Genomic DNA, 20,269 nt, shown 5'->3' on the forward strand with positions numbered 1-20,269 from the left:
TAGGTGATTAGAGAAGCTTATATTTATTTATATATGTGTATATATACATACATACACACACATATGTGTATGTGCATGTATGTATATATACACATATATACATATACAAATGTATATATATACATACATATGAAAAGATCACAAGGGCACAACAATGAGATGCAGAGATACATGCATACATATACACATACATATATACATACATTCATACATACATACATATGTACATATATAAATTCATACACATATACATACATACATTTTCATATGCAATTTAATCACCTTGGAAAACTATATTTGATCTTTACTCAATCACCAGGAGATAATATCATTTGTAAGTATAGATTTCTACATACTTATTTTGATATGAATAGTTCCAATTGAATTTTTTTAAGGAGAATAAGTCTACTCATGATGATAATGGCTCCATGTATTAGGTCTTTAGAGGAGAGAGACTTACAAAAGATTAGATGTTGTTTATGGATATGGGATGATTGATTTTTTTGTAAATGGTTGATTGATTGAGTTACATAAAATCAGGGTGTTGTTACAAGTAGTTTCATTAATTAGATAAAGAAGTCAACTTTGAAAGCAGGATGATCAAAATTGGCATGTCCATCCTTATTACAGATGTCTCTATCTCATAATAGAAAATTACCTCAAACAAAAAGTGATAAATTATTAAATATATGGAAAATTAGAAGAATATTCACCTATAATATTTTTGAAGGACAAAAATATAATAAAAATATAATTTGGTGAAATAAACCATGAGCTATGTGGCTCCACATCATGGCTATTACAATGTCCACTAGTGGAACCTCTTCATGTTAAATATGAAGATATTGAAATTTAAAAAGATAACTATCAAAGATCTATATTTGTGTTTTAGTGATAAAAAATATACAATCTCATTTTATGAAAAATAATAGTCTTAAATGTATATGATTGAATAAAATAAGCAAGAGTACTAACTGTAGCTAGATATTTCTAGTATTACTAATTATGTTAAACAAAATGTTGAATAAAACAAGTATGAAGTAACATAAATAGATCATCTACTTGATCCTATTATGACTTAATGTGAATGCATCTAATCATTACCTATAAGATATTATGCACGAGAACTTTACTCAATCACCAAGAGATAATATAATCTATAAGTATAGAATTATGCATATTTAAATAGGCATGAATAAATTCAAATAAATGTAAGGATAATTTCTTGTGTTCATTAAAGACATGAATGATTAATTTAATTTAGCACAAATACTATGCAAGTGTATATGTATGCATGTAAAGAAGTTCACATAGGGAATTGATTTGTATACATACATGCACATATGCACATAATCATCATAATCAGTTATCCTTGAATCTAACCAAAGTTATTATATATGAAAAAGAGATACATGTTTAGTAAGAAAAGAATATTTACATAGGTACTTCTTCTTCCCTTGAAGGAAATCTCAGAGCAAGGTCACGAAGATCACAAGGGAACGAAAACAAAATTCTAGATTTCCACTAATCTCCACAAACATTCAAAGCTCTCCACCCTCTTTTGCATAAAACTCTCCACAATCAATCAAAATAAATGGGGAATGAGTAATGTTTCTTTTTCTTTTTCTTTTTTTTTACAAACCATAATTCACAATCTACAAGATCTCTCTGTATGTATACCTACACACACACACACACACACACACACACACACACACACACACACACACACATGAAAAAAATAATGCATTTTCTACAATTGTTCAACAAAATTAATGTTTTACAAGAAAATGCATCTAAAGAACTGTTAGTTCAAAAGCAAGAACATGATCTTGAAATAGTACAAAAAGTGCTTGACATGAGAGGTTTGCAAGTGAGGGAGATAACCAATCTTGAAAACATGAATGCTAAAATGAAAGCTATTGATGATCAAACACCTATGCCAAAGTTACAACACACTGTGAAGTTGATTTTAGATAAGGTAGAGGTAGATATTCAAAAGTTTGATAATCAAAATTAAGGCAGGAGAGAAAAGAAGAAGGAGCAGCTTTAGAAAGAGAATGAGAAGGAGTGGCTTTATAAAGAGACTGCACGATAGAAACAACAACTAGACAACATAGAGAATATTATGGGAGCCACTAGATAGAATCCAAGAAAGTGTTGCAGTAGGTACTATGACATTCAAATCAATTGCAAGTGTCTTTGAGAATTTACAATCCAAATATCAAATGCTTATAAGAGTTTTTCAAGTATTGGCACAATCTCCCTGCGATGATCCCAAGTATCAAATGCTTATAAGAGTGTTTTAAGGTTGGGAACTACTTCAACATCCTTTCCATGGTTTAGAGGTAATGTTATTATGGAAAAGGCTTTTGCAAGGGAATGAACCTCATGATTATGGAATTTACATAGAAGCAGAACTTGATTCTTCAACTCCTTATACTCAACTCTTCACTGAAGTTATTCTTCAATTGCCTGCATATGCAATTTTATTAGGTCTTGGAAAACTATGTTTGATCCTACTAGTTAGGAACATCTAATTGTTCATTTTATTGTACCTAATCTAATGATAGTTCTAAAGGAAATTGTAATATACCCAGCTAATCATCAATAGATCAATTTAACTGGTTATGGCTAGTTTCTTTCTAAATATATTTGCTAGTTTATGTTTTTTTTTTAATTTCTTGTGAACTCTACCCATTTTTCTTGGTTTACATTATTTTTGTGGAGGATCTTGGGGTAAGTCACTTAGCATGGGTTGAGTGAGTTTTATTTTTTATTTTTTTGGATTTTGGAATATGTATGTAGCTAGATCAATTTTTTTGTTGTGTAGCTAAGATTTAATAAAAACCTAAGAAAGATCTCTAAATATACATGTTCAAAAGGAGATATAAAGAGATACATGCTTAGAGGGAAAAGAAACCAACATTTACATACTCTTGAAGAAAATCACAGAGTAAGGGCATTGCAAAAAAATTGTAGACCAATGGCACAAAATGAAAAAAAAATTGTAAAGCAAGGGCACAATGTGGAAAAAAAATCATAGAGCAAGGGCACAACATTAAGATCATAGAGATCACAAGGGCATTGAAACCAAATACCAAAGTAAGGGAATGACAATGATATGTAGAGATATGTCATAGGCACAAAATGCACCAAATAGATATGCATAATTATGAGGCGCATTCCCTTCCATGAGCCATAACCCATTATAATATATGTATATATCAACCTAGCTAATCAATAACTAGACCAATTCAATTGGTTATGCCTTGTTTCTTTCTAAAAAAATCTTCTATGATATGTTTTTGTAAAATTTCTTGTGAACTTGGCCCATTTTCCATGGTTTGCATTATTTTTGTGCAATATCTCTAGGTAAGTCACTTAGCATGGGTTAAGTGAGTTTTATTTTTTTATTGTTTGGATTCTAGAATATGTATGTAGTTGGATCATATATGTAATAAGAACCTTAAAAAAGATCTTTCTAAAAATATAAAGAGATACATGTTTAGAAGGAAATATAAAGAAATACATGTTTACAAGGAAAAGAAAGAAATATGTACATACGTACCCCTTTTTGCCCTTGAAGAAAATCACAAAGCTAGCACATGTAGATCACAAGGTAATGACATAGTAATGAAATTGTAGAGCAAGGGCATGACATGACAATGAAATCATAAAGCAAGGGCATGAAATGACAATAAAATCATAGATAAATTGCATGACAATGAAATGCAGATATCATGAGGGCATAATAACGAAATGCAACAATCACAAGGGCTATGACAACATTCATATCTCTCCACCTGTTTCGCATGCAGCTCTCTCCAAAATCAAAATAAATGAAAAATGATTTTTGTATTTCTTTTTTTTTAATGCTCATGAGGGTATTGCAATTACAATGCCAACATTGATATTGCAATAACATCAGGGATAGTTGCAACAAAAAACATGAAAATGACCACAAGATACACTACCATTGCAAATTGTTTTCACAATTTGACCCCAAATGTTGTAGTGTATGCCAAAAATATATAACTGCATGTAACCTAGCAATAGGTGCAAAATTCTTCTTAAAATAAAATCTTTCTTGATGTGAATATCCTTTAAAAACTAGTAGTTATTTATTTCTCACAACTTCAACTTGTTCATTTATCTTGTTTCTAAATACCTATTTAGTTCCAATAACATTCTCATATTTAGGTCTAGGAAGTAATTCCCAAGTCGTGTTCATTTGAATCTATACTAATTCCCATTTCAAATATTTTATCCAAAAGTAATCTTTACAAGCTTGTTCCATCATGTTCTTAGGTTCAACTTGATATATCAAACATAATTCTTCAATAACCATGTTTCTTTTTATAACTCCTTTGTTCACACTTCCAATGATTTGTTCCATAGCAAGATTCTTTGCAATGCTCCTACTAGGGACTACTTTCTCAATTCTTATTTATGTTTTAGGTTCTTTGAGCTCTATCTTCTCTTTTTAATTCAGTCTACAAGTCAATATTAGTTATATAAAATAATCCTTTCTCATCATTCTAATTGTAACTCCTTTGATTACTCTCCCTATTAGAATTATAATCAAGTATTCTTTCTTGAATTCTAAACTTTTCAATAACTCTCACATTAGCACTTTCTAAAATAGATTTTAAGTTCAATCTTTGATTAAAACATTTATATACTTCAAAAAAAAATTTGTGGGGTATGGCAGCAAAAACCACCCCCCGCCCCCTCCCCCTCCCCAACCCCAACCTCTTGGGAAGAGTTGACATGAAATGGGCTTCTTCTTGGGATGTAGGCCCAATAGTGGGACAATTTGACAATTCCAAATCCATGGCTAGAAAAAAGATAGTGTGACACCCTCCTGATGAGTCCTAGATTGAACTCAATTTTAATGGTTTGGCCATGATGGGTAGTACTATGGCAGGAGGTCTCTTTCACAATATTATGGGAAATCTAGTGGTTGCCAATACTAGAAACTATGGAGGAGGCTCAAACAATGAAGAACAAGCCTTGGTTATTCTATGGGGTTTCAGAATTATGAAAACACATGGAATTAACAAGCTTTCCATCAAGGGAGGCTCGATGTTAATTATTAATATTGTTAAGGGAGAGGTTGGAGCATTTGGTCAATCAAAGTGATAATTGATGAAATCTACAAGTTGAAGAAAGTGTGTCATGAGATCCACATGGATCACATATATCATGCAGGAAATGGTGTGGCAGATGAACTAGCAAAATTTGGCCATAGTGTCATGTAGTTAATTGGATGGTAGCATGTTAGAAAATTTCCATCATAAACTCAAGTTATAATGGAAATGGAGTGTACTTACAATAAAGCCATATGAATCATCACAATAGGTGGTAGGAGTTCAATTATCTACATGGGTGGGAAGAAAAGGCTCTTTATAAAGGGATCATTTGGAAAGATTGTATGAGGATTCACCTTAATGATTTGATTGTCATGATCTTTGAGTAATGTTGAAAAAGGACAAAGATGGTGGATTTTCTCAAATGTAAAAATTTGACAAAAGATGATAAAAAGGATATTTTGTTAAATTCCCTCTCCAACTACAGCTAGTGATGAGCATTTACAAAAGGAAAGGGACTAATAACACATGCCACTAAGAGTTTTTTTAAGTTTTTTGGGAAAACTTGCAGACTTATGATGGTTTTTCACTACCTTTTCCTTTTAATCTTGGGTGCAATTTTTTTAATATTTAGTGACTTCCAAACCTAAAATAAGGCTATGTTAGAAATTTTGAGGAGCTGGTGGTCAAACTGGGGATGACATGGGCACTAGTGATCATATTGAGCCTTTGGGAGTGGAGACTTGCATCTGTAAGAAAAAATTTGTGATCATTTATCTGTAGGAGGGTGGCTTATTACCATTTATGAAAGGGATGACGAAACATGATGAGAACATCTTGATGCAGTTCTTTAATTTGTGTAATCACAAGAAAGTGACAATCAATTGGATGGGTTTCAAAATTATGGAGGAAGTAATTGTGAAGGTTGTAGGGTTTGTCTTGGAAGGAAAGAACTAGTGTAAGTAGGCAAGAGTTAATGAGGAAACTATTCTACAAATTTTTTACAAGTTTAAGGAAGAACCAATGTGAATGCATGGAAAGTTTTCAAGGGAAGACCTTCCTAAACCATGGGATGTCATCTGCTATGCAATTATGAGATACTTTACCTTCAAGGATTGGTTTTAAGTGCTCTATTATTACCATTTCCCCATTCTTAACCGCTTTGGAAACCTAGGTCATATTTCATTTTCATTTCTTTTTTTGCATTCTATGGAAGATTGCATCTATAAGGATAGCAAGAAAAAAGAGGTGGGAAAAACCTTTCATCTCATCCACTACGGATTCATGAATAAACTATATATCCACCATCTTGCCTAAAACTTGCTGCTACTGGTCAACCCACTAGATTTTATCACTCTCCAAGTCTCCTTGGACCATGGCCTTGGCCCCAACAACAAAAAAACCAAGAAAATCCCTAGCCTTGAGGTTAAAATTAGTCCCATTGATTCAAATATAGACACTAGGAAGAGTAAATAGAATGCCTACAGAAGTAGCAAACACCTCTAGCTAGAAAAATTCAAGTCCCCCCCAAGCATGATTCTAGCTATGCACCTACCAAGAGTGATATTAAACTTTCCAAAAGGAAGAGACTGCCCCAGGACATGAAGCCTAACCCCAACCCCTTATTCCATCTCACATTTTTTACAACCTTGAAGCTACCCTAGCTAGAAGTAGCAAGGAAGACATCACCCCTCCTAGCAAAGATACACCTAAAGGTGGGGGGTGTGAAGGAAAGCATAGCCAGGGCCAGAGCTACAAAAAGGCTAGATTGGATAGGCTAGAGCATTCAATGAGGGATCTAGATGAAAATCACAATGGTATCTACAAAATATTTGACACTCTAGTGGAATTCTCCACCAAATTCATGCATTTTGTGGCCACCACCCTTTACTTTCTACAAGTGAATAAGGATGCGAAGGACCTAAGAAAGGAAAGAAAGACTACTCATTCCATTTATGGATTTTTGGTAGAGTATTGGTTGAAGATGCTCTTGAAAAAACCTATCAATGTGGAGGGGAGAATGTGAACAAGGACAAGCCCAAGGAGAAGAATGATGAGGATCATGGAAAGAAGGAGGGCAACTAGCCTTGGGTCTAGTTTTCTTTTTCTTTTTTCTATTACATTATTATTTACTATGAACTAGATACCCTATGGGGTTTTACATTATATGTTTATGTCGATATGTGAGACTAATAGCAACAAGTTGTTTTCATGATGTTGGAATTTTATTCAATTTTTTATTTTTGTTAGTTTCAAGACTAATGGTATTGATAATTTGACTATGGATTTTTTTTTTTTTTGAAGTTTAAAGCTTATATTAGTTAGATAATTGGGAGGTAACCTTTGACTAACTTTTTAGCCTTTTTGTACTTTAGGGTCAACCCCCCATCCTTTTTCCTACTATCTAATACTTCAAAAAAATCTCTATACTTTACTTCTCAATGAATATCCAAGAAACACTCCATCACTTCTAGAATCAACTAACCCAATATCATCATCTCTCTTAATATAGCATTTAATTCCAAAAATTCTAAAATATTTCACTATAGAGGTATGTCCAAACCAAAGTTCATAAGATGTCTCACTAGTGCCTTGTCTAATCTACACTCTATTCATTAGTGTATACTACAATTTTCGCTTGTTCTCTCCAAAAGATATGTGATACATTGTTCTCAAACATCATTATTCTAGCCTCTTCTATCACTAATCCATTCCTTCTTTCTAATATCCCATTTTGTTATGGAGTCTTAGGGATTAAAAGTTGTCTCTATATACCATTATCCTCATGAAAGTTGTTAAAATAGTTTGAAATAAATTATTCTCCTCTATTTGATCTCAAACATTTAATCTTCAAACAAGATTAATTCTCAACTCTAATCCTAAATATCTTGAATTTCTCAAAAGATTCATATTTCTCTCTTAAACATGGAACTCACATCATTCTAGTAAAATCATCAATAATAACTATAAAGTTCCTTTCTCCATTAAAATATCTTGTTCTTCTACGGTCACTCTGATATGTATGTACAATCTTCAACTTCATTAAAGTACTAAACATCTTGCTCTGAAATTATTATTTTTTTCTACCTTTCCAACACACATTCTTTTTAAATCACATTATAATTTTTCACAATCTTACAAAGATCTATAACTATAAATTTTGTGCCAACCTTTACAGTGTTATAAACTTTAATATGATAAAATCTCTCATGCCACAACCATCATGCAATTTACCTAGAAAACATGTCATTTTAGTAGGGCTCAGCTCAAAAATGTTACCTCTTATTCATGTAAGAATACCAATAAATATTCCATTCATATCCTTGATAATCCAAGTTTTTTCAATAAACTACAACTGACATCCCTTGTCAACAAGTTTTCCAACGCTCAAAAGATTATATTTCAATCCATCTACAAAATAAATATCTTCAGTGTTAGTCTTTCCATCAAGAGTAATATTTCCTTTTCCTTTAATGGGACATGCTTCATTAGTTCCAACTCTACCTATTTCCCCATCATAACTATTAAATTCAATAAGTTTGTTCATGCCTCCAAGAATATGATGGGAACAACAATTATCTATAATCCAATAAAAAAAAATTTGAAATCTAACTAAAAAGATCATTGTTAAGAGTGATTGTTGAAAGAGGAAGATTGTTGAAGAAGACTATGTGTTTCAATCATTGTTTTGTCATTGATGGAAAACTTACTATTTCTTAGTAAGACAACTGCTTATAAGATTCATGTACTATAACTTCATTTATTGGTGAAGAAAATTTGATCAATAAGAGGTAATAATAGCACATAGAGGAAAGGTTGTGTTATGCTTATGTAATGAAGTACAAGGATCAGTTAAGATAGTGATGACATGATGTATTGATAATATACTTGAGGTTACAAAGGCCAGCTACATTTAGAAAGTTTAGAAGAACAAGTTACACAAAATTTGTTAGCCAAGCTTGACCAAGTGGATAGTAAGTTCCAAGAAAAGTTAGTGCAAGCTAAGTAGAAAGTCAGTTGGAGCCAAGTAAAAGAAAATTCTAGTGGATGTCAAGCAAGATAGTTGATGCCGAGTAAAGTTTAGCTTTTGTTGTGCATCAGTAAACTTTAGTTGATACCAAATGATTTTATAGTTGATGTCGAGTAATGTAGTATGTTTCAAGCATCAAAACGTAGATAAAGTTGAGTTGTTGCATTATGTTAAAGATTAAAGATTCACCAAATCTAAGCTAACAAGTTTGTTTTCTTGAAACTTGTGTAGTAGGAGAAACATAAAGTTGATGAGTTCGTGGCACAAAAATTGATGTAATCCATTTTTGAGGTGAATTCAAATGGATTCTAGGAAAATTTTCTAGAAGAGACAAGATATGGGGTAGATACATTGTATCCTACCTAATCCATCCAAACCCTAAAATGGACGATGGAAAATGAGCAAGAAAATATTCTAATTTCCTACTTATAGGAACATTTGGTCATGAAGCAAAGTAGTCATGTGCAAGAACCTAAGTAGGAGAAGGAGTTAAGGGTTTTGCTTCATCAATTGACCTAAGAGAAGAGTCTACAATGGCATGTTGAGTAAGAAGGCTTAAGGAAAGAATGGAGATGTATGCTTGAAGGGTGAACAAGTTGTTAGAGCTTCAAAGTGTGAAGGCCAAGCAGAATTGAGGACTAAATAGAGATTTGTAATCTATAAGAGAAGTTGTAAGTTATATCAAATCAAAGCTCTACTATTACTCTCTAACAATTGTATCAGTCTAGGGTAAATCCTTTGGATTAAGGTTGAGCTAATAGAAATTTGTAAATATTTTATCTGGATGGCATTTCAAGTGAATGGCCTAAAGTCCTCTAACAAGGCTCACTTCTATAGGGTGATTGAAATCCCTTAACTATGTCACATTTAATAGTGTGTATTGTAACCTTTAATAGGGTTGGCCTTGTTGGATACAATTGTTAATTGTGTATTGTCTTTGATGTTACAAAAATGTCATATCAGTCATCAGATAGAATCTACTAAGCTCAGATGATCAACAAAACAATTTACAGTGTCTACCAAACATTCCTGAACATTACTCAAAAAAGTTAATATTTACTGAGCTCACTTGGGCATCAAAGGATTTTGTAATAGAAAGTTAGTATTAACTAATCTCCCAAGGTTAACAAAGAAAAGTTAATATTCACCGAGCTCACTCGGGCATCAAAGGATTTTGTAATAGAAAGTTAGTATTAACCGAGCTCCCAAGGTTAACAAATAAAAGTTAATATTCATCGAGCTCACTCGGGCATCAAAGGATTTTGTAACAAAAAGTTAGTATTAACCAAGATCCCAAGGTTAAACAAGAAAAGTTAATGTCTATCGAGCTCACTCGATTATCAAAGGAAATGTGGTAGAGGTTAGCTTCTACTGACCTCACAAGGTTAGTAAAGGAAAGTCAATGTTAATTAAGTTCACTCGGTCTCCAAAGGATTTTTGCAAGGTTTGCAGTGTTTATCGAGCCTCACTTGGTTAACACTAGAAAACCATTCTAGAGCAGTGCTCACTGAGCTGGGTCATTCAACAAAGGATTTTATTATTTTGATATTAAGTTCAATTGTTTCATGCAGCCGACTGATGTAATGATTTTTTTAGTTTTTGTGATTTATATTTGAGCCAACTTGATAATCTGAAAGGTATATATATAGATGTTCAAGTTGTGAATTAAAGTGTGTGTGTAAGTATATGGATGAGGATGGAATAAGCAAATATTGAGCGAATTCTGATGAAGGATTAGATATCCTAGAGGAGCTGCAAAGTTGTATTCAATCAGTAAGGATCTAGTGAAGTCAAACAAAGATCTGTAATCAGCAAAAGATAAGTTGCATATCATTTAGGTCACCTCATTGTTGCTCTCTAATCATTATAACAGTGAATCTAAAATCTCTTAATAGAGTTGGTTTAACAGCCATTTTGTAAATCCTCTTAGAAAGGTGACAGTTTAGTTGAATTGTTCTAAAGACATCTAACCAGACCACTCCTAATAGGGTGATTAGATCCTCTAACAAGGTCACACCTAACAGTGTGCATTGTAACCTTTAATAGGGTTGGCTCCTAACAGGGCTCACTTTAAAAGAGTCAAAATTGGTGACTAGTTACTTGGTGGATTTTCCCATATTGGGTTTCCATGTTAAATTTGGTGTCTCTTGTGTTTATTTATTTTAACCTTTGCAAGCATAATAATAACAATGAATGATAAATGATCAGTAATTAGTTAACCTATCAAGTTATAGTATTCCTACACTATTTACCAAGTATTAGTAGTAAGTAAGTATTATAGACATCTAAGGGATTTTTGGAATTGTTTTTGTGGTAACTGATTCACCCCTCCCCTCTCAGTTACTTCATCTATATTTCCAACAATCGGTGTTAGAGATTTTGGTTCTTACAGGACAAGATTTCAAGGATCTAAGTCAAAGATCAGGATGTCTTATAAGAGGAAAATTCCAAGACTTAATAGGGACAACTTCTCAGCATGGCAAGAGTTGATGAGACTCCATCTAGCTTCTATTGGAGATACAAGACTAAAATACTTTGACAAAAAATATGTTGAACCAACTGGTACACTATTTGTCAATGATATTGCTAAAAGGAAGACCCACAACATTATGATGATAGATATAGCATCTACTCTGAGTTATGAATAATTTGATGACATCAAGGACTACAAATCTACTTTTTAAATGTGGGAAAATCTGAAAGAAATCTATGGAGGAGATGATAATGTAAGAAGAGCCAAAACAAAAAGTCTGAGAGGACAGTTTGATCAGATGAGATGATAAAGGATGAAAACATTTCAAAATATGTTGGAAGAGTCAAAGCATGTGTCAGTGCAATCAAAGCATCTGGAGGAGATATCAAGGAGGAGATAGTTATAAGTAAAGTTCTTAGAACTCTACTTCCCATTTATGCAATTAGAGTTTTTGCAATTCAAGAAAGAAGATATGAAGCAAATCACAAGATAAATCTAGAGGCCATAGTTGGAAGATTAACTACATTTGAACTAGACAAGTTTGACAACTATGTTCTAGCTTTCAAAAACATTGAATCAGCATTTGAAGCCAAACTTTCACTCAAGGAGAAAAGTAAAAAGAAAAAGGAATCTCAGTCAAGAAGTGAAGATGAATCAGACCAAAGTTCAAACAGTGATCTTGAGGTGATTGAAGCTCTACTAGCAAGAAAATATTCTAGAGGCAGAGGAAAATATAAAGGTAAAGTTCCTCTAATCTATTTTTCATGTCAAGAAGTTGGTCATATTGCTGCTAGGTGCCCAAACAAGCAGAAAAAGGATGAGAATAAAGTTTACAAGTACAATGGTAAGAAAGAATTCAAATCATTCAAGAATAAAGATAAGAAAACATGTTTTATGGCTAAAAATTCTAATGATTCTAATGATGAAGAAGAAGATGAAATTGTCTACACTGCTGTGAAAGATGAGTTTGATAATGATGAGGAAATGACACTCATTTCTCATATGAGCAAAAATGACACATGGATCATAGATAGTGGTTGTTCTCATCACATAACTGGTGATAAGACTAAGTTTGAATACTTTGAAGACTATGATGGTGGCAGTGTAAGATTTGGTAACAATGAACCTTTATGTATAAAAGGAAGAGGAAGAATCTCTCTAACCAAAGAACTTAAATGTGATAATGCCTATTGGGTAGGACTAAAGCATAATTTGTTAAGTGTGGCATGGCTACTCAATAATGGATTCAAAGTAGAATTCATGCATGGAAAAGAAAGACTGCTAGATGGCAAATAAAAATTGATTGGATCAGGAACTCAAACAAAAGGTAACTTATTTTATCTTAAACTTGGTGAATGTTCATGTTTTATTGCTCAAGTTGAAGAAAGTTGGTTATGGCATAAAAGATTGTGTCATGTCAATTTTGATAACCTGGTGAAGATAAGAAAATTCAAGAAAGTAAGAGGCATTCCTAGTATAAAGAAACCTGAGGTTGGTCTATGCAAGAATTGTCAGATTGGTAAAATGGGAAAGACTAGTTTTAAAAGTAAAAACTATCAGTCTGAAGATATATTAGAAATTGTGCATACTGATTTATGTGGATCCATTGGAATTGAAAGCTCTACTAGAGAAAAGTTCTTCATTTTTTTTGTTGATGATTACTCAAGAATGATGATTGTCATGTATCTAAGGAACAAATTAGAAGCATTTAAGAAATTCAAATGGTATTTGGAAAGAGTAGAAAGGGAAACAGGAAAAAGATTGAAATGCTTGAGGTCAAACAGAGGTGGAAAATTCATTTCACATGAGTTCAATAACTTTTGCATTGAAAGAGGAATCAAAAGATAGGTATCAGCCCCTGGAATTCCTAAACAAAATGGAATAGCTGAAAGGAGGAATAGATCTATCATGGATTGTGCAAGAACCTTAACAATTGAAAAGAACATTACTATCAAATACTAGAAGGAAGCTATCCACACTGCAGTTCATACCTTGAACTGAGTATATCCTAAAAAGGACTCATTCAAAACTCCCTATGAGCTATGGTATGGCTATAAACCTAATGTAAGTTATCTAAAAGCATTTGGAAGTAAATGTTACATTTTGAAAGAATCTAGAAAAGGCAAGTTTGATGTAAAAGGTGATGAAGGAATATTTTTGGGATACTCTTGCAAAAGTAGAGCATATAGATTTTTGAACTTGTCTACTTACAAAGTCATAGAAAGTGCACATGTGAAAGTTGATGAGTTTGCAAAAAGGACTGAAGAAGAAAGAAAAAGGGAACTAGAAGATTATAGAAGGTTTTTTTTCACTAAACCTGATACAGTACCAGTCAATCAGGAATCTTCTACTCCTGAGTCATCAGTAACTGAGTTACAAGAAGTTAAAACCGAGCTACAGCAACCCGAGTTACATTCAGATGCTATCGAGCAAGTGTCTACCAAGTCTGAAAGACCCAAGCCAATATCTACCGAGCCAGAACAACAAAAAACTAAAGTTGAAGTACAAAAAGATAACAATGAAATTCTTTTAAGAGGCAACGAACCTGTATTAGCAAAATATTTCAGGAGACATCATTCAGCAGATCAGATCATTGGAGACAAATCTGAAGGAACCATGACAAGAAGTAAGTTGAAAGGTACTTGTTTACTTACTGATTTTGAACCTAGAAATATCAATGATGCATTGGGAAATGATAGTTAGATTGAGGCTATGAATAAAGAGATAGAACTGATAGAGAAAATCAAGACATGGACTCTTGTACCCAGGCCTAAAGATAAAAATGTGATTGAAACTAAGTTGGTATTCAAAAACAAGTTGGATGAAGATGGTAGGTATCAAGAAACAAAGCTAGACTAGTATGCAAAGGATATGCTCAAGAAGAAGGAATAGACTATGGAGAAATTTTTGCTCCTATTGCAAGATTGGAAGGAGTCAAAACTTTACTAGCATATGCTGCTCACAAAGGATTCAAAGTTTATCAGATGGATTGTCAAGTCAGAATTCTTCAACGATATACTAGATGAAGAGGTTTACATTGAACAACCCAAAGGTTTTGTTGATCCAGATAAGAAGAACATTGTCTAAAAATTACACAAGGCATTGTATGGTCTGAAACAAGCCCCTAGAGCATGTATGAAAGATTGCATAACTATCTTATTCAAATTTGTTTTCAAAGAACTAATGAAAATAGTAGCTTGTATATAAAGGAAGGACCAAATAATAAGATTATTTTGGCAGAAATATTTGTAGATGATATTATTTTCACAAGGAATGATGATCTTTGCAAAGAATTTTTAGAGAAAATGAACAAGGAATTTGAAATGTCTGTTTGGAGAAATTAAATTCTTTGTTGGTCTTCAAATTCAGCAGAATAAAAATGGTATCTACATCACTCAATCAAAATACATCAAGGAGATGTTGAAAATGTTTGGTATGGAAGACTGTAAACTAGTTGGGACTCTCATGTGTACTGGATTAAAACTTACCAAGGAAGATGAATCAAAAGAAGTAGATCAAATATTGTATAGATCTATGATTGGAAAGTTGTAGTATGTAGTTTATACTAGGCCAGATATTTCCCTTGCAGTTGGTATTGTAGCAAGATTTTCAGCAAAACCAAGAGAAAATCACATGATGGTAATCGAAAGAATAATGAGATATTTGAAAGGAACTGAAGATTATGGTTTATGGTACAAATTTGGAGGTAATCTAGATTTGAAAGTGTTTACTAATGCTGATTGGGCAGAAAACCTTGATGATAGAAAAAGTACAAGTGGAGGAGCATTATTTCTTGGAAAGAGGTTGGTTTCTTGGACAAGGAAAAAGTAGAATTGTACATCTCAATCTATAGCAGAGGCAGAGTATGTTCCTGCAGCATGAAGGTGGAAATAAAAGAACTAGTTGTTATGTTCTATGATAATACAAGTGCAATAAACATATCTAAGAATCCAGTGATGAATTCCAAAAGCAAGTAGATTGCAATAAAATATCATTATGTCAAAGATTTGGTACAAGATAAGGAGATCAGATTGGAATATGTTCATACAAAAGAACAAATTGCTAACATATTCACAAAGCCATTACCTAAAGATGCATTCTTGTATCTAAGAGGTAAGTTAGGGGTCACTCCCTATCTGAAGTTCACTAAAATGAAGTTTTAGTGATGCATCAACGCATACCAATCTGAAGATCTATCAGCTGATGTAGCATAATCAAGAAATATTGCATATGAATCAGTACTAAAGGTACATTAAAATTCATTTAAGTTGTGTTGTCTTTGGCATGTGTTGTCAAAGAGGGAGAGTTTTACTGTCATATCTCTATAAAATTTGTTTGAAGTTTTCTATAAAATTCCTTCACAGAGGGAGATTTCTAAAAGAGGGAGAGTTTTCTATCTAATATAAAAGGTTGTTCTGACAAAAAAAGACTTGTTAAACTCATTTTCAAATTTCATTTGGCTATGACATGTTGTGTTGCCATCAATGCCAAAGAGGGAGATTGTTGGATACAATTGTTAATTGTGTATTGTCTTTGATGTTACACAAATGTCATATTAGTCATCACACAGAGTCTATCGAGCTCAGATGATCAACAAAGCAATTTACAATGTCTACCAAATGTTCTTCAACATTACTTAGAAAAGTTAATATTTACCAAGCTCACTCAGGCATCAAAAGATTTTGTAACAGAAAGTTAGTATTAACTGAGCTCCCAAGGTTAACAAAGAAAAGTTAATATTCACCGAGCTCACTCAGGCATGAAAGGATTTTTTAACAGAAAGTTAGTATTAGCCAAGCTCCAGAGGTTAACAAAGAAAATTTAACATCTACTGATCTCACTCGGTTATCAAAAGAAATGTGGCAAAGAGTTAGCTTCTACCGAGCTCACAATGTTAGCAAAGGAAGGTCAGTGCTAACTGAGTTCACTCGGTCTCCAAAGGAATTTTGGAGGGTTTGCAGTTTTTACCAAGCCTCACTTGGTTAACACTAGAAAACCATTTTGGAGCAGTGGTCATCGAGCTCGATTGGTCAACAAAGGATTTTATTATTTTGATATTAAGTTCAATTGTTTCATGTAGCCGATTGATGTAATGATTTTTTTTAGTTGTTGTAACTTATATTTGAGCCGACTTGATAATCTGAAAGGTATATATTTAGATGTTCAAGTTGTGAATTAAAGTGTGTGTGCAAGTGTATGGATGAGGATGGAATAAGCGAATATTGAGAAAATTATGATGAAGGATTAGATATCCTAGAGGAGCTACAAAGTTGTATTTGATCAATAAGGATCCAATGAAGCTAAAAAGAGATTTTTAATCAGAAAAAGATAAGTTTCATATCATTCAGGTCACCTCATTGTTGCTCTCTAATCATTGTAACAGTGAATCTAGAATCTCTTAACAGAGTTGTTTTAACAGCCATTTTGTAAATCCTCTAACAAGGTGATAGTTCAGTTGAATTGTTCTAAATACCTCTAACCAAGCCACTCCTAACAGGGTGGTTAAATCCTCTAACAAGGTCACACGTAATAGTGTGCATTGTAACCTTTAATAGGGTTGGTTCCTAATAGGGCTCACTTCAGAAGAGTGAAAATTGGTGACTAGTTACTTGGTGGTTTTTTCCATATTGGGTTTCCACATTAAATTTGGTGTCTCTTGTGTTCATTTATTTTAACCTTTGCAAGCATAGTAATAACAATGAATGATAGATGATCAGTAATTAGTTAACCTATCGAGTTATAGTATTCATGCACTATTTACCAAGTATTAGCAGTAAGTAAGTATTATAGACATCTAAGGGATTTTTGAATTTATTTTTGTGGTAATTGATTCACCCCTCCCCTCTCATTTACTTGATCTATATTTCCAACAAGCCTTTCATAGGGCATCATTTCAAAAGAGTGAAAAGGAGTAGCATGTTATTGGTGGCTTTTCCCAAATTGGGTTTCCACATAAATCACTATGTCAAGTATGTTGATGAATCTATTGTGTTTCATGCTTTACATATTTACAAGTTGATTTGATAGTAAGCTACAAATTTTTATGATTGCATGGGTATGAATGTTTTATGGGTTCACTAAGCTATGAAAAGTTTTATTTATACATTTGAACCTTGGATAATTGATTCACCGCCCCTCTCAATTATTCTAAAGATTTCCAATAACTTTTTCTTCTTGACATGTGATATTAATGATTTTTATTTTCTTACTTCTTTTATTTCTTTTACAAAACTTTCCTCTTTGATAGAAACAAATCATATCTCATCATCACTGTCATCTAGGAAATTTATCATCATTAAAACAAGTTCACCATCCTTATTAACAAAAAAACAATCTTTAGGTATTCTTGAGTTGTAAGGCTTTCTAGGCTTAAACTTATTTTCTCTCATAAGACACTTATATGAATAATGACTAAGTTATTTACATGTTCAACAAATAAGAATTTTGCTACCTTTAGGTTCTTTCTACAATATTTAGGTATTCTTGAGTTGTAAGGCTTTCTAGGCTTAAACTTATTTTCTCTCATAGGAGATTTAGATGAATAATGACTAAGCTATTTACATGTTCAACAAATAATAATTTTTCTACCTTTAGGTTCTTTCTTCATAAGTAAGGTAATTCCTTCATCAGTCTTTTTATATTCCTCTTATTGTGTTTCTCATTCTCTACCACAATCTCCACTTGTACTCACACTTCTTGTTCAATGTAGTTTTGTTTCTTTGTACATTGAATGTAGTTTAAACTTTTGGTAATCCTTCATTTTGCTTCATCAACAATTTAAATTCCTAAAACTTTTCCAACAAAAGTCTTTTTTGTAAAGTTAGGTGTACAAGTAATAACTTCTTCAATCATTTTTTTCTTTTAATGATAGGCATGTTTTGAAGTCTTCAAAATATTCCACCCAAACTCACCTTTTATCTTATTTCCACAAAAACTTCTAATTCCAAAAACAATCTTAGATATCCTACTAAATGATCCTCTTAGAATTTCATCTTCCTACATTTTAGCACCTTAAAAGATACATATCTAACTTTATGATCTTGAATTTTTACCATGTTCATAACCTTCAAATAGCTTTTGTAAAGTAATCCAAATTTCATATGAAATTTTTAAATATTTACCTTTTCATATTTTGATTCAAGAAGAGCTAACAATAGTGCTTATTTAGCAAGCATATTTTGCATCAATAGATCTTTTTTTTTATTCATAGGAGTCAAGCATATCTTCATGTATTATCTTTAAATGTAACCAAATAGAAGTATAGACACATGCACAATAGGTGAGTCTTCATATTCTCTTTCTAGTTATCACAATTTATTCCATCAAACTTTAGACTTTCTTTCCTGAAGTAAAAATCCATGGATTTCCTCAAGTTGTTAAATGTTTCCTTCAAAGACCTGATGCTCTAATACCAATTATCATAAAGTAAAGGCCACAAAGTTAACTAATGGGAGGGGGAGGGTGTGAATCAACTATGTATTTAAAACAAATTTGGATATCTTTACTAATTCTAAAACATGTAAAAAATCCATACAAAAACTATAGAAAGATAACCATGCATGATAACACCAGATATGTTAACGAGGGAAACCATTAATCAAAGGAAAACCCCTAGTGGGAATGATGCCCACAACATAATGTACTAATATAAAATTTCTTTGTGAGAGGATGGACTCTATTAGGAGGCAATGAAATATAATGAGTACATATGAGTCATTGTTAGGAGACTTTGAATCCCTATCAAGAGATTCCAACCCTGTTAGGATTTGTGTCAACCCTATTAGGAGTTGAAAGGAGGATAACTAAACCCACTATTCAAGTAGCCTCAGATTATCTTCACTAAAAAATATTTACCCATACAATCTCTAGAATTACCAAACAAAAACTTTTTGCCAATATAACTACTTTGAATCTCACAATACATCCTTAAGATCAATCTCTTCTCTAATCAAACATAATTAACATTTAAGCTCACATTACCAAAAAATTATATCACTAATGACTTACCACAAGGAAACAAGTATCCTTTATACCATGACCTTAAAAAGGTATTGAGTTGTCCTTGAGGATTTCTCATTTTACAATAAATAGTACAAGATCACATTGAGATATAATAATATACAATAAATTACAATTAATGCTTCCCATGAATATTTTAATAATAGTCAGTCTTGTGGAATCCATATGTTAAATATTGTTCACAAATCCTCACACAATGAACATCTAATATTTCCATGTTAACCATAGAATATTGAATAGGTGATGCAGGAGCATCTAGTGGTGTAAGGGAAATTCTGTATCACCCAAAAAAATGCTTAGTATTAGTTTCTATTTTAAGTGCTTTCATTTCTAGATACCCATTTGGGTTGAATAAAGATTCCAAGTCTCATAGTTCCACTATTGGTTTTCCTGGGTTAGTGTTTTTGAGCACCTTGGAATACATGCCAATGCAAAAAATGGGTTATTTTGGAATTCAGACATAATTATGATGAGTTAGAGTGTCTAAGTTGGAGGGATGATTATATTTGTAAGTTAAAACACTCTAGAAATAATAATTAGGTCAAAAGACTTTACAGTTTGAAAGTTATTACAGTTTTAAGTTGCCTGGAAACCTCTTAAGAGCACTTTTGAGCCAGATTTGAGGCACTAAACAACCTTGTATAGGCCCAAAAA

This window comes from Cupressus sempervirens, chromosome 7 (assembly GCF_028749045.1).
Source record: "Cupressus sempervirens isolate cs-2001-9-10 chromosome 7, ASM2874904v1, whole genome shotgun sequence".
Taxonomy (NCBI): Eukaryota; Viridiplantae; Streptophyta; class Pinopsida; order Cupressales; family Cupressaceae; genus Cupressus; species Cupressus sempervirens.